General features: G+C 42.9%; 1 long non-coding RNA gene across 2 annotated transcripts; it reads right to left on the reverse strand.

The window, feature by feature from the left end:
- Positions 1-2774: 2774 nt before the first annotated feature.
- LOC142077817 (uncharacterized) lies at positions 2775-20485 on the reverse strand. 2 transcript variants are annotated; one of them, XR_012672019.1, is made up of 4 exons: positions 20394-20485; positions 18791-18843; positions 11089-11254; positions 2775-4917 (listed from the first exon to the last, which is right to left on the reverse strand). It is a non-coding gene; the product is annotated as an uncharacterized LOC142077817 (long non-coding RNA). The 2 variants fall into 2 exon arrangements; XR_012672018.1 differs by having other exon boundaries at positions 2775-11254.
- Positions 20486-20518: the final 33 nt, after the last annotated feature.

Below are 20518 nucleotides of genomic sequence, written 5' to 3' on the forward strand. Positions count from 1 at the left end.
TCTGACCCTGACCACTGTCTCTCAATGCAGTCTTGACCCTGGCTTGCCACTCCGCATCCTGGCTCCTTGTCAGTGAGGTGACTCTTGGTATCGTGCTTAGCTCCCGGCACACCTTCTGGTGCAAGGCAGCCAACTCTTGCTGCTCTCTGACACTCCCTCACCCCCAAACACAGAACTCTCCTAATTCCCTCATAATTTCTATGTAAGGTATGCCTTTGGGTGGGCAAGCTTGAAGAAGATGGTGGAGCAAATTAGGTCAAGACACCTCGATGAAATCAGAGTAGCAGAGTGAAATAAAAGAGGGAAAAATGACAAACAGTGTGTACCTAACATCTCTCTGAATCTCACCTTGGTTGCATGCAAGTTTTTGTTGCTTGTCTCCATGGTATTTTCATTCTAATGGTAAACACTTTGCGAGAGGCGCTTCACCTTTCCTATGTATTTGTATAGGTTCTTGCACATTGGGGAACAGATGTAATACAAACTTTTTTTTATAATTATGTCCTCCAATGCTTTACTATTTTTTAAGTTTATATTTGTAGGAGGCCAACAGACCACTAGATGGCAAACAATTTCAGCAAGATAATACACAGATATTCACACAATCTTCTGTCCTCAGCTTCATCACTGAAGCCATGGAGTGTGGTCCCATGGCAATTTATAGAAATCTGAGGTGAAGCTGATATGGTCCTGCTCCTCCCTGCTTCTCCCTCCCTTTTGCTGTTCTAGTGTTCATGAGCCAGGTGTGGAGTGGATTCATAGAGGTGATCTATACAAAAACCCAGAAGAAAAAATAAAAGAAAAAAAAGGGAAAGGAAGAAGAAGGAAGTAAATGGTTTCCAGCCATTTCAGTTCCATCAACCAGCCTGCAGGCCCCCTGTGCAAAACAAGATGTATTCTGGGAGAACAGCAGTCCCAGCTTGCATTGTTTTATGCTGCTGAGCAAAGGTACCACATATTCTTCTATTTGGCATAAAATTCCAGGGTTCAGGTTGACAAAAACATTGCATATGTATACCAATGATCAGCAGGTAATTTCTATAAGTTACTACAGATGACCTGTCTGAGTTCTGGTTTTCTGTCTACAAGAGACATGACATGAATGCATATTTACAAAATGCAAATCCAGCTGTTTTAAAGAGATTTTTAAAATAACAAATCCACCAAGTAATCAGACTTCTGTTTACGATTAGCTTTTCTGGTCATTGTCAAAGTTCTGTGTGAACATGTGTGTTGACCTGGATTTTCTTGGAAGCCAAATTGTATCAAATTATCCCTTTCAGTTGAAATACTCAAGGAGATCCAGAGAAAGGAAAGGATCCATGGTCCATGTGGAGCTTTCCTTTTGTGATCATCTCCTGTTAACCAGCATGGGAGCAGAACCGTCTCATCCAAAGTTTCTTCTCTAAGGTATCATGATTTGTGATATCCTAGGATTCCCCACTCTGGTTTTTGGCATGACTCTTTCAGTTTGGTCCTCTGGCTACAGTTTCTCTTTGATTACAAGAGTGCAACTAAGCCCTCACAAAAAAAGACAGGAGAACAGCGAGCCACATTATTTCATCTTGGCAACCTTCATGTGACGGGGGGCAGGAGTGGTCATATGAGCTGCTGTCACAGAATATTTTCTACATGTTTGTTCCTCCAAACTATGGCATCTCTTCAACCTGATTTTCCTAATTCTGAGACCGTGTAAATGACCAAGGTCTTTCTCTCCACCTGTCCCCGACAGTTCAGTAACACAGACCTCGATCTAATTTTAAGCAAACAGAAATAAAATGTAGTCATTGATCATAGGAAGCTCCAACGAGTCAGAAACCGGTGGAGATTCAATCTGTAGCTGAGCGAGTGGGGCACACAGGCTGGGCACTTTGTTGTTACCTTCAACCCAGGAGCATAGGACTTGAGAGTGATGAGGTCTGAAGTAACCCATGCTTGAAAGAAGGCAGGAATGTGAAGGAGAGGTCATCAACTGTGGTGGGATGGACACCCGGTGCCCACCAGAGCAGGTCTGTCACTCCCCTCCTCAGCTGGACAGGGGACAGAAAATATAATGAAAGGCTTGTGGGTCGAGATAAAGACAGGGAGATCACTCACTCAGTACCGTTGTGGGCAAAACAGACTTGACTTGGGAAAAAAATTAATTTATTACCAATCAAATCAGAGTCGGGCAATGAGAAATAAAATCAAATCTTAAAACCCCTTCCCCCCACCCCTCCTTCTGCCTGGGTGCACCTTCACTCCCGATTTTCTCTCCCTCCTCCCCCCGAGCGGCGCAAGGGGACGGGGAATGGGGGTTGCGGTCAGTTCATCACATGTTGTCTCTGCCACTCCTTCCTCCTCAGGGGGAGGACTCCTCACACTCTTCCCCTGCTCCAGCGTGGGGTCCCTCCCACAGGAGACAGTCCTCCACAAACTTCTCCAACGTGAGTCCTTCCCATGGGCTGCAGTTCTTCACAAACTGCTCCAGCGTGGGTCCCTTCCACAGGGCGCAGTCCTTCAGGAATAGACTGCTCCAGCGTGGAACAGGGTCACAAGTCCTGCCAGCAAACCTGCTCCAGCGTGGGATCCTCTTTCCACAAGGCCACAGGTCCTGCCAGGAGCCTGCTCCAGCACGGGCTTCCCACAGGGTCACAGCCTCCTTTGGGCATCCACCTGCTCCAGGGTGGGGTCCTCCATGCACTGCAGGTGGATATCTGCTCCACCATTAACCTCCATGGGCTGCAGGGGGACAGCCTGCCTCACCATGGTCTTCACCATGGGCTGCAGGGGAACCTCTGCTCCAGACCTGGAGCACCTCCTGCCCCTCCTTCTTCACTGACCTTGGTGCTTGCAGAATTGTTCCTCTCACATATTTTCACTCATCTCTTCTCCAGCTGCAACTGCTGTTGTGCAGATTTCCCCTCCCCCCCTTCTTAAATACGTTATCCCAGAGGCGCTATCCCCATCGCTGATGGTCTCGGCCTTGGCCAGCGGCAGGTCCATCTTGGCATTGGCTCTATTGGACATGGGGGAAGCTTCTAGCAGCTTCTCACAGAAGCCACCCCTGTAGCCCAAAAACCTGGCCATGCAAACCCAACACATGAGCCAATGAAGGATTAATGGGTAGGTAAAATGCTCATGGGATGGTTGTTTCTATTTTGGGAATTAAAGTGGTTTGTAAGTCCTTCTGTAAAAGGCAGGTAATCTGAGAACCATCAAAGTGTGTGTGTAGCTGCCAAGCAATTCTGCAGCTAAAGGGAGATTTGGGAACTTTGGCACTTTGTTGGTGAGGATCCGGTAACTGCAGTGCAGCAGGGCAGGAGAGTGGTTTGTTTGCAATTGCTTTGTCTTTGCTGGTTTCACCATAGCACCTGAAATACAGCGGGAAACAGATAGAAATGTTTGGAGTTTTGTCATTCAAAGAGGTGGAGCTCTGGGAATAAGCCAGAGCCTGGTGTTATCCACTCAAAGAGGAAAGCTGAGGAGGTGGGTCTGTCTTATGACAGGAAGGTGAATTACTGTTGTGGAATTCTGCTAAACTGTAAATAATTTGTTGCTTCAAAGCCATGGTTCTGTCATACATAAGAGACTGCGAAATCTGTGTGAGAATTTGCATCTCTGAGTAGGGGATTTTAAAGTTAGTTGTCTCAAAGTCTTGATACTCTCTAATAGAAAGGTGTATGAGTTTTTCCACAGGAAAACTTTTCTGACTCTTCTGAATTTCTTAAATTCTTCTACTTCATGTTATGCATAACATTTCATAGCAACAGCTCCTTCCTATGGTAAGTTAAAAAAGTGCGTGGACAGTTTAATGTGGAATTTTCAAAACAACGCAGAATTTGTCATCGCTGAATTAGAGCCAATTTACATTGTGAATATTTGTCTCCATCAGTAGGGATCTTAAAGTGTGTTCAAAATACAGCTGTACAAGGTCATGAAAGGGAAATCCATTGCAGGCTATTAAATGCAAAACCACCATGTCCAGCTCATGTCTGAAGTCCTTGATCTGCAAGTTGTTGGAAGATGGGAAGGTATTCTCAGAAGTCAATGCTTGCTCCATTCTCACATTCTTTCCCAGTTGACTTTCATAGTTGCTGGAGACAAAACACTAGGCTTGAAGGACCTTTGGTCTAACATAAAATGGACTCTCTTTGGTTTAATTCCTTCCTAATTTTCATGCATATAACAACACCCTTAAGTTGAAGTTGTGGAGTTCTTACTGGAGGACAGGAGTTGAGGACCAAAATCCACCACACTTTCCCTATTGAATTTGGGCTGGGGCAATCTTTTTCACTACTACCAGTGTCCCAACTCCTGATCAAGACAGTAATTAGAGTCTCCAGTTAAACAAAAAAGCCACTTTCCGACTGCACAAGATTCGTGTTGACAATGAATTACAGACTGATATCCAATTCTGTTGCCTACTGGTGCCCACTTTTCTGGATAATGCTGTTATGAATTATCAGTAACACATTTTTACTCTCTTCCCAGGAGCCTTTACAGTTGTTTGGTAAGAACACATGCAACAAAGTGTAAGCAAAATCTCTCCATTAAGCAAGGATGTTGATTGCTGTAGATGCTGCAAGTCCTGCTGTCCTGTCAGTAGCAAGTAGAGTGAACGATGTACGAGGTCCTGCATGCTCGTCTTTACTACCTTTGAAAAATACATCTGTAGAGCCGGCTAGGAAAGAATGCATTTACTTTTAGTGGTAGCCTGTTGGTTTGTAATGAGAAGCAGCTCAATTACACATGAGAAAGTCTTTAGTGTAAGATTCTTAGAGAAAGTGTGATGCAGAAAGGTGGTGTACTAAGGCAGAAGGTTTGTGTGTCCACCAGGAGGCATAGCAAGCTAGGGCTCCATCTTGCTCACAGCACTGAACACGCTGCGTGTGCCAGCAGTGAAGCGAGGCAAAAGTTTTCATCAGATTTTTTCACCTGGAAGTAGGAAATTGAGAGATTTCTAAAATAAAAATGAGAATGTGGAGAACTGGCAAGAAGCTAAAGTAATAAAATGCATATATGTCAAAATGTTCTCTGGTCAAAGGGAATAATTTCAAATAAATTTTGTTGCTGTTGTTCATAGTCATTGGAAGTCGTAATTGATATGAATGAAAATAAAAATGCCAATCAGTGTATAAAGCAATACTGGGGCTCAGTTTCTTAAGGTATACATCAGCCGTTGTGTAAGAGGCCAAATTAGATACCTCCATGTGGAGAAGGACAAAATTTTGATGCTGCAAACATTTATGCATGTGAGTGATCATATCTGTTCTATCTTAAAAACATAAAAGAGATTACAAAACCAGCCAGAGGCTTACCGATAAGTACTTGCACGTTTGGGACTCTACGAGAATCCAGGCTGTAATAAGCTTATCAGTTATGCTTCTCCTCCGACAGCGTAACTGGAGTTAGAAACAATGACACCCTGGGAGCATGTATATCACATCAGGAATGTGAACAGTGGTGTTTTGAAAGCTGCTAAATTTTGTAATTTTTGAAGTATTGTAATCAAAGCCGCCTTTTCTGTCATTTCAAAATCAGGTAATCAGCTAGGAATTGAAAATCTAAAACCAAGCAAACAAAAAGTTATCTTCCCAGGCTTGAAAAGAAACCTGAATATAAGAGCACGGAAGGGAAATAAAGAGAACCCCAAACTATTATTAAGGCCTCATGAGGTTTTTTTTTTTTAATGCCAATCTCATGATTTTCTGGGAACTGATGTATTGAAAGCCTTGGTTTGGCAGTTCTGTGCTTGGCTAGCTTGGGCTTGACCCAAGTCCCCTTTTTTCTTGGCAGCACTTAAAACAGTTGAGATGTAGCCTATGCTCCTTCGTAATCCAAGATTGCTGTGTGCAGTCAAGAACCCCTAAGCACAGAAAATGAACAAAGTGACCCAAAGCCGTGGGGCCTGGCTGGCGGTGCAGGCTGTGGGGCTGGGGTGAGGAGCCAAGGGCCCGCTCTGCTCCCCGGGACCAGCTTCTATGTGGGTTTAGTGCAGCTGACACACTCTGACTGGTGCAGAAGTTCTGTTTTACTTTTAAATTGCTCTAGTGTAGCTGGCAATAATCCAACTGCTGGAAACTCAGTTGCGTAGAGAGAACTTGTCTGATAACTTCCAGTTCTTCAGCATTTACACAAGCTGCTGCTGCACAGCAAACAGACACGGTGTGCGGCCATCTCCTGCAGCAGGTCACGTCCTGCTGGAACAGTGCAGCAGCAGCGCCAGGCATTTTCGTGACTGTTCAGCAATCTCAGCAGTAAGGCAGCAATAAAACAATGCTTCCAATATATTGCTCTGGCTTTGCTTGTTGGCTCTTATTTCATGGCAGAGCACTCTGCTGGCATATATATATCATCTAGTGGGTTTCTCTTGCACTGCTCCTAGGGCTCTTAGCCAAACTGCTGGCCCAAGGCTGGTTAGTAACCCATAGCAGTACCACCGTCGTTCCAAACTGCTGAGGTAGCACTCTACCCTATTACTTTTTTATACACTTCTTTTTTCTACATAGAAACAAGGATAACAGAACCATGCAGCTCTCAAGTCTTAAAACAGGCCAAATTCTTTGTTCTGAACTGGCACGGCTGTGAAGTTAGCAGAGTCCTGCTGCATTGCACCAGCACAGAGCTGGGCTAGCCATCACAATCCAGAGGCCTGTGCAAAGATAAGTCAACAAATATCCAACTCTGGTGTTTATGCCCTATGTGATTAATCTTGATACTTCTTTTAGTAACCCCCTTAAGGCAAATGTCTTTCAAAGTCCTGTTGTAACACCTTGGTCTCACTGACTTGCCTGCAGTTGGGATTTCAGGACTGGTGTTTGTTGCACTTGACAGCTTTTATCTGTAGACCAGTGTCTTACTAAGGTTGAAGAAACTTGAACTATTCAGTTATATAATGGAGAAGCAAATGCTTTTCCAGAAATTACTATTTGTTTATCGAGGGAGGGTGGGGGTGCATGGGCTGTTTCCTGAGCCAGCATTGTTGCAATCATTGCAGACCTGCTTGTGTCTTTGCCATTTGCTAGCTGGGACATCCAATTAATTAGAGTGAACTTGTTTCCTTTTGTATCTACCCATCCTGGGTTAATAGTTTAGAGAGTGTGTATGAAAGACTGAAGTCCCTGGCACTGCAAACATATGAATAGTTTTATTCAAAAGACTAGTCTTACTGCATGAAAGACCAAGATGTCATCACACAACAGCTAAAGCAAAAATACTCGGGTTTTTACATTTTTATTATTACAAAACACTCAAATTTTACTGAAGGAAAAATACTTCAAACACAAGGTCACAGAGTTCCGTGCTTTTATTTGAGTGTATTACATTTTAATAGAAGTACAACAGAAGTTAGCAGTTATAACAGCACCCCCTATACACCAGACCACAACCTGCGTCAAGGTGTGCCTGTCCCTCATGCAGATGTCAGCCTCTCAAGCAGCCCGTGTGGCACTTGCAGGAATGCTCACAGGCAGCCCATGGGCAGCCTGTCTCTATACCGATGCAAGTGTGGTGCCCAAAACTGAGCCGTACTTACTGTGAATCAACCTCTGAGGTGGGCTTGCTTGCTCTCAGATCCCCATGCCCTAGCAGGAGGCTTGGCGTTGCACAGCTGGGTTTATGCCTGACAGAGTGCCCCTGTTCTAGAGGAAGTGTGTGGAGCATCCCTTAAAGGGCAGCCGATACACCCACTCAGACCAAATATGAAACCAGAATCACCCACATCCTTCTCTGCAGTATCAATGTCTCAAGTGCATCTTCCTCTGCTTCACAAGAAAAAAAAAAACTGGGGGAAATCCTGTGTTCTCTTCCCAGATTTTTGCTAGAGCTCTGACATTTTGTGTAAAGAAGTATAACAGTCCCAGCCTAATTTTGGGTAAAGAGTATCTTGTAATCCATCTTTGCTTGGTTTGCTGAATTATCTTTCTTGTCCCACAGATTTGTTAGTGGCTTTGCCTACTGTATAGGAAAAATGCCAGTCCAATGGTTTATATTTCACTGAATCTGTAGAAATTTAGATCACCAGTTCTGCAAATCAAAATGCATATGAGCAGTTCTTTAACTAAAATGATCAGGACTACTAATGAGACTCATAGGTCTTGTGACTGTAACTTTACTCTGTATTTTAACTTACTGCAACAGAATGTAGTGAGCCTTTGAGAAATAGATTATGTTAGGTACTACACAAATATTTTTGTAACTGATTTCTGAATATATTAAGATACAGATTAGCAGGTTGAGTATCTTAAACTGATGAAGAAAAATGTTAGCAATTAAAAATCTCTTCCAGGGATTTTGAAAATGTGATGAGAAGCAAATGACATCTGGTTATACTAACATCTTGAAGAAGGCCTGAACCTTTTATATAGCATTGCTCTGAAGGCTCTTGTCTTGATGAAGAAATTTCACAGCAGTTCTCATGTGACAAGGTGAAGAAGTGAACACAGAACGCGCCTACATCTCAGTGCAGGTGACAATGCAGCTCCTGGTTTTACTCACAATATCTGGATTAAAAGCCCCTATGCAGACTTTGGGCGTATCTTCATTTTGCTTGTAAAACCACCTTAACAATACAGCCTCCCTTGCTGTATTTTCCAGGATGTGGTGTTTCAGTGTTAACATAAAACTACTAATGAAAAACACATGTAAGCAAAAATGTTGTATTCTGCTCTGCTACTATTAGCAGTAGTAGTGTGACTATGCTACTATTGAAAAATAAGCAGGTTACAGCAAGAGCCGGATTCTCTTCTTCCATACAGAGTTGTATAGTGGGACTACTGTCATCAGATTTTGTATATGTGGGAGAATGAATATCAAAAAAAGCCTTTGCAAATACAGTGAACTGTAAAGAATCTTGGTGGAACCGCGACAGACCCTTCCACAAGGAATGGTAGCACTTTCGAGGATCTTAATTGTTGGCGATTGCATTTTAAGTTAGAAATTTTAATTGCTAAGCAGAGCTATAAACAGCTAACTCATCATTTTCGTGGTCTGTTGCATTTGCGAACAAGGTTTTCTGAGCCCCAATAGTTGTACAGTAACACCTGAAATGGATCTCTGCATATATTAATTTCCCAAAAGCCTAAGTTGCCTAGAAGAACTGGCTTCCTACAGAAAAAAAGGTTTTTCTGAACAGTTGTGTAACGTGTATTTCTTACATTCTCCTAAAGGGAACTAAAAATTGAGGGAGTTTAGAGCAATTACTTGCTCTTCAGTAGTCTCTTTGAAATTTTTCTTTACAGAATTAAACCTTAGAGATTCCTTCCCCTGTTTTTCCTCAAGGCGTCTATAGTTTGATCACTGACATGCTCTCTCTGTGGGCTAAACCTAGTTTTATTTCTAAGAAAATGTTGAGCTCGCTGGAGCATATAACTTGCCATACTTCATTATGTTCATTTAGCCCCGTTGTGTATCTCTAACTGTTGTCAATTCCCAATGCTTCTGAGAAGATGCAAAATCAAAACAAACCCAAATATATTTTTGACAGAATTGGGGTGATGGAGACTTCATTCTGATTACTAACTTGTTTAAACTTTGTGTTTCAAGCTGTTTTTTAATACCTCTTATATAAATAACAAGAATATCCAGAAATACAGTAATTCAGAACAAGAGAATATTGCCCTCCCTCTTAGACTCTTGCTGTGTGTTTTGACTTCAATAACTTCCTGGAGCAGTGAGTTTCACAGTCTATTTTGTTCTTTGATGAAAAGACAACACTCAGTTTCAAATATACGAGTTGTCAGCTACACAGTCTGCCTCCTCTTGTACTACAAGACTAAGGAAATGAAAGCTCACAAACCACATCGTCTATCCTATTTTTATGTTTGCAAGCCTTTTGCTTGCAAGAATTTCTAGGCAATATTTACTAAAAAGTGACCTAAATAATACTGTACTTCCCATTTACAAACAGCTTAACGAAACAGAAGTTAGAAAGGAGAAAAGTAAAGGAAGGGAAATGAGACAGCAACTACACTTTCCCTAAAGGACAGTAGTTATAATTTAGAGTTGTCCTCTGATTTCTTAGTGCAGGTGACAGCAACTGACCCCCTTAGGTAGTACTTTATTCACCGTACTTAGTGTCAAATTCAGTGGATTGACCACCTGCCTCAGTTTAGGCTGCTGCATGCCAAAATGTCACCATGTAATTTGGGTTAGTTGCTCCCAGTCACCTGCTGTCCTTTCCTACTGACCATCCTGCTGGCTGTTCCTTTTTGTTAGTCACTCGCTAGTGATTTTGTGCTTTTTCATAGGAGACCACATATAAAGACACAAATAATCCTCGTTGCCCCAGGAAGATTGTTATTTACAAAGCTTTCCATTCCCCTTCTAGGAGCTGCTGCGTCCCCAGGCTGAAAGGGAGGTTTTAGATTAGGATGACTGCTAGCTCTGAGCACATTTATGCTGAGTTAGTTTGCCCAGGCTTTTCACACATTACTGTAATTACCTCACTGTTTCAAATTTATACCATGCTTTTTCTCAGTGGCTGACTTGTTAACAGAAATAAAACAAAGCATAAACTTCCAACAGAAGGTTTCAAGCCTGCCTATTTCTGTTCAGCTCTTTTTCTATCCACAAGATGCCAACAGAGCACTCACCCTCTCTTGGTTTTCCATTCCTCTACAGTGCTCAGGAAAGGTCTGTTGTTTTTTTTTTCCTCCTAAGCCTCAGGCTTGCATACTTGAATCTCTTCTTATTTATTTCCTTTCTTAGGCAAAAAGTTCTAATTCAGTTAGAGGCCTTTTTTCATGCCCCTTCAGTGTCTCCAAATGTCTGTAGTCTTTTAGGCTGCAACAATCAGAGCTGTACACAGATTTCAGCTGAGGTTGTATGATCTGTACATATAGGAATCTTAAACATTTTGTTGATTGTAGCCACATACTGTACTGTCTACATTGATAGCTCTGTCTTTTTCTGGAAACAATATTGTTAACATATAATGTGCAAAATTAATTTTTTACCTTCTCTACCTTGTGCAAACTTCATTTGCTATCATGCTCCCTGTACATCAACACTGATTAAATTTCCGCAGTCTTTTGGAGATTGACAATAGAAATGAAGTTTGCAGGGCTCAGCTGAAGCAATGAGGAAAAAATTCTCAACCGTACTTACATGATAGGAAATGATGTAAAGAAGCAAGAAAGGGCAGATCTTCAAGCTACTAAACCTCCATTTTCATGCAAAACATCAGTGGTTTTGACTGGCTCCATGTAGAAGAAACTCCACAGAGAAGATGATGAGCAATCAGCAGGGCAACCAGAGTAACTCTACTCTTGATCTGTTAAGTGGGAGCAAGGAACATACTTTGTTTAAAAGAAACAAAAAATGACCAAACCAGAGGTCTTAGCAGGAGGAATGCTAATTAAACTCAAAAGATGAACATCTGAGCTATAGAGATGCATGCAGCAAACAGATGTTCAGACTACTCCCAGAATTCGTCAACTCCAGGATGTAACAAAATTTTGAACTATCAGATGGAAAAAATAGTAACCAAACCTGCTGGTTTCAATGTAGGCTGCGAGTAGCATTTAATGACAAATGTTGAACTTAAAAATGCGTTATCTACAGTCTAGTCTCAATACTAGTTCAGGTTATAGGAAAAAAATGTTCATTGTTTAACAAGATAAATGACTTGGACTGGTACTTCTGCCTTCACAGTCTATCTCAGTTTTATAATTATTTTCAGCCCAGCTTTTGTCATCAAACTAGGTTCCTCTGCAAGTTTACGTGATAACTTTAAAACCTATTAGCCAACTTGAGCCAAATGCAACAAATGTAGGGGCCTTGGAAGAAATTAATATCCTAAAAATTTCATGTAAATGGCCATCAGGAAAGAAGAAAAAGACAATTGAGGTGTCCCCAGCTGGGAAGGATTGACTGAGCAATCTCATAACTTCTCGGTCAGCCAGGAATCCACACCAGGTAGAGCTCTCAAGTTTGCCCCAGCCACAGCAAAGAATTACAGCCACACCAAGTCAGTCAGTTATAGGGCTCTGTTTTCAAGCACACAGAGCCTCCGTCAATCTAGTTTCACGGAGCAACTTATCTATTTTGTAATTTCAACTTCAACAGTATCTAAAGTATCACATCTGTCCTCATGTGCCATCCTTTCAATCTCTGTTCACCAGTGAATTTCATGAATGACGTGTAATAGAAAATTAGTAGCAGAATTCAGATCCTTAAGGGGACTAAGTCAAACTAATTTCCCATTTCACTTTAATCATATTTCATTGCTTTGGTACTCTTGTAATATTCTAGTCCACCTGGTTCTTCAACTGCCTTTAAGGTATCCTTAAGGATAGCCAAAGACTGTGTCTTTCAACATTTTTTCTAAAGGCAAATAAATACTCTTAAATCTTTCAGACCTTCTTCATACACAGTGAAATGAAAAAGGAGCAGCCTTTAAAAATATACTTGGAGAAATAGCACACTGAAGTTCTTAGCATCCTAGAATTATCTTGCCTTTCTCCCTTTGCTGCCTTATGTTTCTCTTTGCTGAACTTTAATGGCGGGTGATTTGTTCTGATAAGGTCAATTGCAACATAATAACTGCTGCGAGAGCACGTGCCTTCTTAAGGCTAAATGACCTGCCAGACTCAAAATTGCATCTCTGTAGGTGCGCTGATGATAAAGCCTTGAGAGTAATCTAGTTCTGCAAATCAAGTGACTTGATACATTAATAGTCAGAGCAGTTATCCTCAGGGTACTCAGCCCCCTGAGCTGGAAGACAAGGACGGTGAGCAGGATAAACCCCCCATAATCCAAGAGGAAGCAGTTAACGACCTGCTACGCCACCTGGATGCTCACAAGTCTATGGGGTCAGATGGGATCCACCTGAGGGTACTGAGGGAGCTGGCGGAGGAGCTTGCCAAATCGCTCTCCATCATTTACCAGCAGTCCTGATTAACAGGGGAGGTCCTGGACGACTGGAAGCTTGCCAATGTGACGTCCATCTACAAGAAGGGCCGGAAGGAGGATCTGGGGAACTACAGGCCGGTCAGCCTGACCTCGGAGCCGGGGAAGATTATGGAGCGGTTCGTTTTGAGGGCGCTCACAAGCCATGTGCGGGACCACCAGGGGATCAGGCCCAGCCAGCATGGGTTCATGGAAGGCAGGTCCTGCTTGACCAACCTGATCTCCTTCTATGACCAGGTGACCCGTCTAGTGGATGAGGGAAAGGCTGTGGATGTGATCTACCTGGACTTCAGTAAAGCCTTTGACACTGTCTCCCACAGCATTCTCCTGGAGAAGCTGGCGGCTCACGGCCTAGACAGGTGCACTCTTCACTGGGTAAAAAACTGGCTGGATGGCCGAGCCCAGAGAGTTGTGGTGAACGGAGTTAAATCCAGTTGGCGACCGGTCACGAGCGGTGTTCCCCAGGGCTCAGTTTTGGGGCTGGTCCTGTTCAATATCTTCATCAATGATGTGGACGAGGGGGTCGAGTGCTCCCTCAGTAAGTTTGCAGATGACACCAAACTGGGCGGGAGTGTTGATCTGCTCGAGGGTAGGAAGGCTCTGCAGAGGGACCTGGACAGGCTGGATCGATGGGCTGAGGCCAATTATATGAGGTTCAACAAGGCCAAGTGCTGGGTCACAGCAACCCCATGCAACGCTACAGGCTTGGGCAAGAGTGGCTGGAAAGCTGCCCAGAGCAAAAGGACCTGGGGGTGCTGGTTGACAGCCGGCTGAACATGAGCCAGCAGTGTGCCCAGGTGGCCAAGAAGGCCAATCGCATCCTGGCCTGTATCAGAAATAGTGTGGCCAGCAGGAGTAGGGAGGTGATCGTGCCCCTGTACTCGGCACTGGTGAGGCCGCACCTCGAATACTGTGTTCAGTTTTGGGCCCCCCACTACAAGAAGGACCTTGAGGTGCTGGAGCGTGTCCAGAGAAGGGCAACGAAGCTGGTGAAGGGCCTGGAGCACAAGTCTTATGAGGAGCGGCTGAGGGAACTGGGGTTGTTTAGCCTGGAGAAGAGGAGGCTGAGGGGAGACCTCATCGCGCTCTACAACTACCTGAAAGGAGGTTGTAGCGAGGTGGGTGTTGGTCTCTTCTGCCAAGTAACAAGCGATAGGACAAGAGGAAATGGCCTCAAGTTGTGCCAGGGGAGGTTTAGATTGGATATTAGGAAACATTTCTTTACTGAAAGAGTGGTCAGGCCTTGGAACAGGCTGCCCAGGGAAGTGGTTGAGTCACCATCCCTGGAAGTATTTAAAAGACGTGTAGATGAGGCGCTTAGGGACATGGTTTAGTGGGCATGGTGGTGTTGGGCTGACGGTTGGACTCGATGATCTTAGAGGTCTTTTCCAACCTTAATGATTCTATTCTATTCCTCACTTGCTATGCTTGTGAAGTGAAAAAAAAAGAATCTATGGTGGTATCCACTTCAGCAATAGAGCTGTAGCTGGTTTTAATGACACATGCTTTTGCTAATATCAGCTCAGCCTTTTTGTTCCTAAATTCCTTCAGAAGCCCAGAATGTCTGCGGACTTACGACCTTGTACTCAGTTCTAGCAGTTTAACTCTGAAATAAGCCAGTGATTTCAGTGGAGGCGTAACATTTAAAATAAGAGAGGAATTGTATTCAGTCTCTACTTCTTTACATCATGTTCCTACTGGGACTTTTTTTTTTGCTATTGCTTTTTCCAGCAGAGTTTCATGATTAAGGGCTACACAGTGTTTAGCTGAAAACAACTTTGGCAAAAATTGCCATCTGTTTTCTTCTAACTAAAACATTCTTTTAATAAAAGTGGCTTGGTGAGACTGTTGTGGAATATCCCCTTTAAAGAGGTGATGCAGTGTTTTCTTTGGTTCTGGAGGCATTTTCTCATCTTTTGTAATGCTATTGGCATGCTATCAAAAATGTCCCATATCTGGAAAACACAAAACTGAACAGTCTACTTCAATTTTCACTCTTTTTTTCTAAATATATATAAATATTCCAGGAAATTCCCATCTTAAAAAAGGAGTTTTAGGCACTCTATTTGGAAAGAGTCGAAAAGAAAGGTGGACTTCTATTTTGAGGTTTTGACATGTCCATTTTGGTAGAAAAGGGAGATGACACGAAGTCTTGAGAATATATTTTGCCTGAAAAGTTGTAACACTCCTTCCACAGTCTTGCTTATTTCTGCTTGTTAATACGGAAACAAGTAAATGCAGTAAAATTAGAAAGGGTCAGGACCTAAAAATACTTCAGTGACTGATTCCTAGAAAAAAGCTAGGACTGATTCCTAGTAAAAAGGAATCTTTTACTAGTAGATTCCTAGTACAAATCTACTTTTTAATATGATTTTGTTTATTCACAAAGTTGTATGGCTGTATCTCAGAACAGTATACGTGTGCCTTAGGAAAAAAAAAATAAACCTAAAAGCATTTGCTTTGGCTCTAACAGTTGTATATATTTTTCAAGCTTTCGAACACTTGCATCCAATTCCTTGGTAACGATACTCCTTTTTTTTGCCCACAGAAATAGTTCCATCAAAAAAGTTGTTGTCTGGATTGGTGCCTTTATCTCTGCCTAGTACCTTACCTCCTATTTTATTTCATTATAAATATTTAACATTATTTCGCTGAAGTGCATACCTCCATGATTATCAATGGCTTTGATTTCCAATGCTATGGACATGACCCAGCTACAGCCACATTATAACTAAAATAAACACTGTCACTAAAAAACCAATGCTGTCACTGCGGAACAACTTGCACTTGTCATAATAATTATAACTATGAATGAGATAAAACATTAAGTGGCCAGAAGCAGGAACTGCAGCTAAATGTCAGCTGTTAGATTACAACCTTATATATCAGTGGAGGCATGTTTGGGTGACATGAAACAGGAGCAGTGACATGAGCAGATATGTCCCATCTGGGATACGGAAGATCAGACAGCTTGCCCCAACCTTAATTGCAAAGCAGCTTAATTTGTTAACTTGTCTCTTGTGTGATTACCAACAGTTACAAAAACAAATCATAGAATGATAATGGCAGTTGAAATAATAGATGGAATATAAGGACTGTGTAATACGTATTTTGTGTGCAAAAATTAAATTAGCAAATTATTACCACATAGATGCTGATTCACTTAGAATTAATTGTTAAGATCCATATTTGACACTGTTAAATAAACACACTCCTCTACAAGTGATTTTACTACTTCCAGTCTTGAGCAGAAAAGGTGTTAAAATTTGGCCCCGATATAGTCTGACACCACTGTGGTATCTTTGCTGTAGCACCAGAAACTAAATACCTAAGAGAAAAACAAAAACATGTCATTGGAAGAGGTCATCATGTGTGAGAGACAGTCAGTGGCAAAGCCTTTGGGCTTCTCACTCACCCAGGCCCGAGCCAGTGTAACGTGTCGGCTTCTGGTGAGAACGGTCATCAGGAGAAGCAATGTTCTCCTTAAGTCTTTCACCGGCAGGAATTCACTGGGCTGCAGGACAAAACTTTTGCAGACAACCTTACAGATTTTCAACAGCAAAGGTGGCTGCTGGCCAGCCAGTTTCAATGGTAATGTTAAAGGCTTAGCCTCTTCAGCTAGGTTATTAAAACAAAAGGTAGAATGGCCTGACACCAAGCCAGCTGCCAATGCAGCAGTTCATTAGATGATTACCCTGACTGCTGTTTTTCAGATGTTTTGGCTTTTGGGTGCTGGTTTATCCTTTCTGTTTCCTGCGTATCCCTGAAGAGGAGAGAGAATTCCCCCTCCATATAGCTTTTTGCACGCTGGGGCTCTCCTCCCTCATCACAACACTCGTGCAGGGGAATATCCAGCTGAAGAGTCCTGGACCTGGACTCCCTGACATCTTCCCCGGAGCCGAGGCTTGTGGAGGTGCTGCCAACTGCAGGATCATGGCACTGAAGAACACCTAAGTGAGCTTCACACAGCTATGGTATTTCAGAAAGGAAAAGGACAAATCCCTCCAGAGTCGTATCATATTTTGCCTTTTGAACTTGATCAAAGCTGAGACTATATATATGCACGCAATAAAGGCAACTTGGAATGCTCAGTGTTGCTACTGGAACCCTTATATTTTTATTGAAATCTGGTATTTTAATAATGCATGTAAAATACTTTTTGGAATTAGATACATTTGATTTTAAATGACAGACAAATTTAACAACAGACATAAAAACTATTACTTCAGACATTTATTGTAATTTCACCAAATATTTAAAATATCTGTGAATTGGATTCATCTAATGACCACAAAATTCTTTCAATTCCGTTTGTTTCTAGCAAAGACTTTAAAAGGCAATCTAACATACTTGTTGGAAAAATAAATACAATTAATGTCTATTAAGGTAACATATCCTATTATTGTTATTTAAATACTAACAAAAGAATAAACAATTTGGTTTCAGACCATACAATTAGTAATAGTAAAATTACCCTGCAATAATTTTACACTATGTAAGGTCTGCTTCTGTAAACATATTAATAGATGAGAGTGTGTGTGTTGAGTCATATGCGTAAATATTCCCAGACAGAGTGGCTAGCTTCCAGGCTTGTAGGCTAAATCCATGTGTAACTTTTCATGTTAGGGGCACAGTATGGGCAGAACTACACTTCTATCCTAGCTGATGGCACAAATCCTAACTGAATTAGAGGATAAAGTAAAGGTGTGTTGCATACCATTTAAGATGCCAAAAAATTCAGAAATTCCTCAAGGTGAATTTTTTTCCTTAGTTCTCCCTTCCAAAATGCCTTGTCCAGTAAATGCCCCTTGGATTGTACGTTTAGCTTTAATAAAAGCAGATTCTAACACACAGCTGGGTCTTTCACTAATGTTTTATGCCTTTGCAGGTGCACTGAAAAAGAAGATAAACATTGGCCCAGAAATCTTTTCTTTCAAAAGCGATTCTAGGATTGATTCCTCGGATAGGGTAATGAAAGTTTAAAATCTGTTTTTTAATGAAGAGCTATATTTTGGCATTACTGCTGGAAGACAAACTTTTATATCTTATCATTAACTTTATCTTTATAACCTACCTCTTAAAGAACTGTGTAATTTAAGTTGATATGGGTATCTGAAAGCTCTCTTTATTGCCTGCAGTTCTTTCTGTAGTTACAGTTTCATGGCTGAAAAGAATACTATCTCTAACTACATTTTTGTTTTTACTGCCCTGTTTTATCAGACAAACTGCAATTTTACACCTTGTTAAGGAAGCAAGGTGAGAAGAAAACCACATTATACTGTTGACAAGGAAGATAAGACTATTATTTACCTTGACATTTTTGAGCAATAATATTCTTCATGTAGCAGGATAAGAGATAAAGCATATCCTACGGTGATAATGCACAAATTGGAAGGAACTTTCTTCCACATGCTATCAACACTAGTAAAGATGCCCTAATGCAACAATCCTACATTTGAGCCAGTTCACAATGGACTATTTCGGAACAAAATCGAGCCTCTAATTCAGCCAACTAAAGTAAGCACATTTTATCTGTGCACTGCACTGAATCATAGACAATTTATTTAGGTGACTGAATGAAACAGGGTTTGGTTTTCTGTGTTTTTATTTCATTTCCTTTGGATCTTACTCTGACCTGCAGGAAAAGACCATCTGAACAGGGAAGAGTACGTTGCATACTAATGGCAGCTGGTCAGTGGAACTGTGTATCTGCAGAGGCTGCAAGACACTTCAGAAGTTTAATGTATGCAAAATATTCTGTTTCAAGCAAGGATGTTCTTCATGATGAACAACAACAGAGAGAAGGAGGAATTAGCCACTGTCACTTCTTCCTTGGAGTGAAATGGCATAAACAAAGCTGGAATTGAAATTTTAGCCCATGGGAGGAAATTGAACATACCTTTAACAGACTGAGATGTTCAGGTTCTGTGGTGATGACTGTGAGAGAAATGTCTGTTTGAAATATACAATAAAATGCGTAAAATCATCATAGATTAAACTCATTAAATGCCTCTAGAGAAGCAATTAAATTCAAGCTTATATAATTCAATTTAATTTCATCATAGTTTGTATTAAGTAGTCACCTAGTTTATCGGAATGTTCTTTAAATTTTCTCCAAACAAATTAAAAAAAATTTAGTCAGTGAGGCTCCCACAGATTCTCTGGGAGACTATTCCTTGTCGTTTGCCAGGCTGGTCTCCTCTTCTTCCCTTTCTCCCTACCTCTGATTCATCCTAAAGTGTTATTATTATTCTTTTTGAAGCACCTTTAATTGAAAATTCCTCTTAGTTCTTCCCCCAACCTTTCTTTATCAAACAGCCAGAGGGTGAGGTGTATTAATAGCAGCTGCATGACTCAGAGTTGGTAGCTCAGGAGGATCCCTTTGCACTGAGCTTTGCTGTTTGGCCTCCCTGGCTATGTTGCCACCGAGCTCAGGGAGCACCTTCACTTTCTGGCAAACAAAAATAAACTGCAAAAGCAGAGAGAGGGCTGGGACTGCCTCAATCTCTCTGTCCTTCAGAAGGATTCTCCTTACTGCTCTTTTCTTCTCCATCCCCATTGGGATTGTATATGAAAAAACGAAAATATGTATATGGAAAAAAAAAAGTGTGATCCCATCCTCCAGTGTGACTCTTTCCCCCACCTGAGTGATGAAAAAGGAGCGAGGGTCCTATCACTGTGATGAGATCGAAGAGGGGAACAGGGTCAGCGCTCTCCACTCATTCCACGCTCTTTCTCTGAAGGCTTCCCTTTCCTCAAGGGCCATCACTGCTTGAGCCTTCCCAGCCCCTAGCTCACCACTCCCCGAGCCCCGTTCCTGCCCGCTGCGTCCTCCCGGCTGGTGGCATCGCTACCTCCGTGCCACCCTATCTGCCGAAACACCCGGACTCCCACCGCGCCCCAGCTGCGCCTATCGCACCCACACCCACAGGGCCCCCTGAAACACACGCCTGCCTTTTTCTCCCCAGCCGAAAAGGAGGGCATTATTTCCCCGCAGGGCTTCGAATGGAAAACATCCACGCTGCCAACTCCCCGCTCCCTGGCTCAGGCTTTACTGACATTTTCTTTTCCCGTCTTGCCCTTAGACCCGGCTGCCCAGTTGTGCTAACGGAAGAGCTCTTTCTCCTCATCTTCTCCTCACTTACGTGAGCAAAGAGTTTTTCGAGGACAGCTTTGCCGCTGAGCCGCTATTACAAGCAAACGCGCGGGCAGAGCTAGGCTCGGGGCACTCGCGTCTCCGAGCACAGCCTCAGCCCGAGCGCGCAGAACGCTGCGAAGCTCCGTGCAGAGGGGTCGCAGAGCGGTGCCGGCTCTGGCGGGCCTCGGGGCCGCCGTGCCCCGAACGCCGCTCCACAGGGTGGGTGCTCGCCGCCGTCCCCTCACGGGAGCGCCGTCTCTCACCTCCGCTATCCCCCTATGGGAGCCCCGGTCCCGCGCCCTCCTTGTCCCCCAACTGCAGCCCCGGCCACCGCCCCCTCACGGCCGCAGCACTCCCGCCTCACCACGTCCGCGCACGGCTCCTTCCGCGCCCGCGGTCCACTCGCGCGCTGCCAGCCCCCGCGCCCCTCCGCCAGCGCCGGCACTACGGGCAGCGGCTTCGCGCCGCCTGACGCGCATGCCCGGCCGC

Source organism: Calonectris borealis, chromosome 1, assembly GCF_964195595.1.
Source record: "Calonectris borealis chromosome 1, bCalBor7.hap1.2, whole genome shotgun sequence".
NCBI classification, from domain to species: Eukaryota; Metazoa; Chordata; class Aves; order Procellariiformes; family Procellariidae; genus Calonectris; species Calonectris borealis.